Genomic DNA, 5,000 nt, shown 5'->3' on the forward strand with positions numbered 1-5,000 from the left:
GCGTGCTAGGTTGCATGGTGTGGTAGGTTAAGCATCCTAGCAACAGTTTATATCGTGAGCTGTAGAGTATCTTAAGATGTTTCGTGTTATGTATGTATATATCTGTTCATACATGTTTACGAATGTGTGTATGTGGTATGTTGCAACTTAGTAACGAACGTAACATTGCAGATAACGTAATGTTAGTAATAATATGAAAACGTAGAATATGTTAAGTGATCCCCAGTACCGGTATTTTTGTTTATTGTTTAACTTTAATAACGCCGAAGTGGTGACGTGTGGAAGTGTAAGCTATGTTGTATGAGAAACATTGGGCCTTGAGAACAGGCGGTGAATCCTTTGCCCAGAGACGGAGAAAAAAGAAAAAAGGAAAAAAAGAAAGCTTGAGGAATCGTTGGGGTAAAGTAGCATTATATTAATTTTGTTTTGGTTGTTTAAATTTGTTGCCAAGTTCGTAGGGCACGGATAGGATGCTGTGACGCGTGTGTACCCAATGACTTACCGGTACTAGTATACTTGTTTGAACTGGATGCGGCGTTCTGTGATTACCGACGTCGGCTTGGAGTTAACAGTGTCGATTAAACCGTGGAAATATAAGAGCGGATGATTAGGCACGAAATAGATAGGCTTCTCCTTGTCCCTATGAGTTTTAGGAAGCTACCTTATCTAACACCAGTATCACATTTTACTCGATATTCCCATGTGTTTTATTTGTATCTTATAGCGTCAGGGGTTGCATAAATAGAATACGATAATTTATAGGTGTAACATCCCGAAGTACAGTGGTTTAGAGTGGCGTGGTAGAAATCCTGGTACCGTAATTTGACAGGTGTGACTTATCCTGTGTGACGAGGATGCTGGCACGGTCTGATGTTACTCTTGGGGATTAGGGACATTCTCCAAGGATTAGGGTTACTCACACAGGGTTCAAGTTATTCCAGGGATTAGGGTTACTCTCCTGGGATTAAGGTTACTCAGAGTGGGATAGGGTTATTGATTCTCAGGGGTTTGTGTTTAGTCTACAGTAATTAGTTTATCTCTGAGTCTGGCCTGAATCACGGTGCAATCCAACATTGAAGAAAATTTTTCACACACACACACACACACACACACACACACACACACACACACACACACACACACACACACACACACATCAGCAACCGAAAATTTTTATACATTTGCCAAGATAGAATCAAATTTCCACCAACAGCTTAACAAAAAGAAATAAAAACTTTGTTAAACGTCAGTAATAATAATAATAAAAAAAACCCGGCGAGTGTAATACTAAAAGAACAACACTACATGAAGTGAAACAAGGGTGATAGGGGAAGACTGAGGTGTGAGGTACGGTAACCTAGACACATATGCTGGTATTGTACGTAGAAGAGATAGTGGATTATTCCAGTTTCATGGAGATAAGGGTGTTGGTAGCATCGTGGGATGAAATATGTTTACGGGAAGGGTATTGAACGATTTATTATTATTATTATTATTATTATTGTTGTTGTTGTTTTTCACACCATGCTCAGGTGGGAAGAAGTCAAAATATTAGTACACTTTTCCTTATTTCTTCCACCTCTCCACCCCTCCTCTCGAATCTTCTTTATCTTCTTTTTTAATGGGATATTTCATTGGGCATTGATAAAACATGGACACCAACGAGAGAGAGAGAGAGAGAGAGAGAGAGAGAGAGAGAGAGAGAGAGAGAGAAACTTGAGCTTGCAATATACGGGTTAACTTGGGGCAACAAGGCTACTACTACAACTACTACTTCTACCTCTACCACTGCTACTACTACTACCGTACTACTAACTTACTTCTACTATTACTACTACTACTACTATTACCACCACCTCAGCTACAGTACTACTACCTCAACTACTACGTCTTCTACTACAACTGCAACTAAAACAATGACGTCATGGTACTGAAGTACTTGGCAGTATTCAGACTGAATTGTTACGGTTGTCACGTAAGATTGGAATATACGAGTACTCTCTCTCTCTCTCTCTCTCTCAGTAGCCGAACAAAGCGTCGAAATATTGAGTGCAAATTAAATTATGATGGAGATTTTGAAATTATATAAATACAATGTCACGACAAAGATAAAAGTTAGATGAAATTTAGAGTGACTAAATCAGATCAAAATTATATTGTATAATTTTGATGTATAGTGAAATTCTGTGGAGGACTCAAGTTTCACGCATGGTGCACAGTTTATAGCTACGATATCTTGTGTACATGAGCTGAATACACACACACACACACACACACACACACACACACACACAACCACAAACACATATACATACAGTGATAATCGTGGTGGTTACTTACGCAATAGATAAAGATGACTGCCAAGAATTGTTCACACACACACACACACACACACACACACACACACACACACACACACACACACACACACACACACACACAGTGATAATCGTGGTGGTTACTTACCCAAATAGATAAAGATGACTGCCAAGAATTGTTCACACACACACACACACACACACACACACACACACACACACACACACACACACACACACACATACAGTGATAATCGTGGTGATTACTTACGCAAATAGATAAAGATGACTGCCAAGAATTGTTCACACACACACACACACACACACACACACACACACACACACACACACACACACACACACACACACACACACACACACACACACACACACACACAATGACAGCCCAGGTCACTTACGTTCATACGTTAAGATGACTGCCAAATATTGTTCACACACACACATACAGACGTCACTTATACACACATACTTCCCAGTCTCTCTCATACAAATATAATTTCCTTACATGCGCTCTCTCTCTCTCTCTCTCTCTCTCTCTCTCTCTCTCTCTCTCTCTCAGTACCGGCAGACACTTCACAAGGCTAGCCAACATACTCCACGTGTCTTGCGAATCTAGAGTATAGTCAGCGAGTATATCAGGGTATAAGAGTGTGTCTGCCTTGTTCCTTGGAGTGGATTGTGGGACAGTGGTGGTAGTGAAGGTGGGATAATAGAGAAGCTAAAGAGGGTAATGCAGATACGGTTGACTGAATGTTATGTTGGGGGAGATAAGCAAGACAGTAGTATGGTAGTAAGAGAGAAAGAGAGAGGGAGAGAGATGAATGACACTGATCCATTATCTTTGGCCTGTCATTCACGGTCAACTACGTTAATTCAGTCGTGACATAGGGAGAAAAAAGGAAGATGGGCGAGGTTGTTGGGGTGGGAGCAGGGGGTTGGTGGATAGGACTGGGGTGGAGGAGGGGGGAGGTTGGGAAGGTGGAGGAGGGAGGGGAAGGGGGAGATGTCAGTGGTGTATTTAATGGGTCTGATTTACGATAGGGGAGGGAAAGGTGAAAGGGATAATGGGGGATGGAGGGAGAGAAGAAAGGGGGAAGAGATGGAAAGGATAGGGGGATTGGAGGATGGCAAGGATTGGAGAGAGGAAAAAGGAAAGAGAAGGGAAGGATTGCGTGTAGGAGAGAAAAGAAGTGGTTGAAGAGATTAAGTAGGAATGGACATCAGTGGTAAGAGATTGAAGATGATGAAAATACAGCAGAAGTGGAAGGGACGCATAGTGAGAGGTGATGAATAAGGATAGGAGGTAGGACAGAGAGGGTAGAGGAGAGCATAGGAAGAGGGGCACAGGATAGGGATTGAAATGGAAGAAAATAGGATTGGCGTTGATGGGTAAGATTTATTCCTATCTAAAAAATTAAGAAAAGATGAAAAGAGAGTGGAGGACGTAAGGGGAAGACGGAAGAAAGGCGAGGTAGTGGGGAATGTTGGTTGGAATGGAGATTTGAGAGAAGAGAGGAGCTGAAGGAGAATAAAAATCTTAAGGAAGTCTTGTGGAGAAGACTTTGAATAGCAAGAAATGAGAAGTGGCATCGTGTACTAAGGAGACAGAGAAGGATTGTTAATATTTTATCCTTTGCCTCTCACGAAAATCCCATAAGGAAACACGTAGCGGCGTTAAACGGGCGTCTACCTGTATTGTGTCCTGGTGAGAGGGCAGGACAAGGAAGGAAGGGCACTTAGGTCAAGCGGGACACACACACACACACACACACACACACACACACACACACACACACACACACACACACACACACACACACACACACACACACACACACACACACACACACACACACACACACACACACACACACACACACACACACACACACACACACACACACACACACACACACACACACACACACACACACCATAATGGGAACTAGGGACATAAACCACAGTACATTTATGTGACGTTTACGAGAGAGGGTCAGAGTTGATGTATTGTTTGTGGTATGGTACAGTCTCTCTCTCTCTCTCTCTCTCTCTCTCTCTCTCTCTCATTATTGTCACCCCCAGCAAACAAGCAAGCAATTTGGCAGTGTTCAAACATTTACGGGCCTGCCTCGTTGTTGCTTGCCAGCGAGCCTCGAACATGACCCTCAGCGAGTTAATGGCCTGTAACGTGCCTTCTGGCCAAAAAAAAAAAAAAAATAATAATAATAATCACGAGAAAAGTAAATAATAATAATAATAATAATAATAATAATAATAATAATAATAATAATACTCTCAGCTGACTAATATCGAGACTGCTCACCATCATCACAGTTTTTACTTAATACTTTCTTGATCTGTCAAATTAACTCTTTTCATCCGACATTTTTTTCCTTTTTCTTTTTTATTCAACCGTTTATATTCAGCTCATATGAAGCGCATCAGTGTGGATGTTTATGCTTGTGAGGTGGAGTCAGGATTTCTGGGGCACGAATGATGAGTGAATTAGAGTGTGGACATTTTAGTTGGGTAAACTTTTGCTGGCTTTCATTTTTTTTTTTCTTGCTCTCTGGACCTTACTTCACTCCATCCTTAGGTGGGAAAAGAGGTCTGGATGCTGCTGCCGCTGATGATGATGATGATGATAGACTTTGCAGGGTG

At 41.6% G+C, this 5,000-nt stretch overlaps 1 protein-coding gene across 1 annotated transcript in view; it reads left to right on the forward strand.

Moving 5' to 3' along the window:
• Positions 1 to 5,000, forward strand: part of LOC145412966 (uncharacterized) — an 83,921-nt gene that overhangs the window by 1,069 nt on the left and 77,852 nt on the right. The window lies entirely within an intron of this gene.

Source organism: Coenobita brevimanus, chromosome 94 (assembly GCF_032717465.1).
Source record: "Coenobita brevimanus isolate Jiangsu-jjx chromosome 94, ASM3271746v2, whole genome shotgun sequence".
Lineage (NCBI taxonomy): Eukaryota > Metazoa > Arthropoda > Malacostraca > Decapoda > Coenobitidae > Coenobita > Coenobita brevimanus.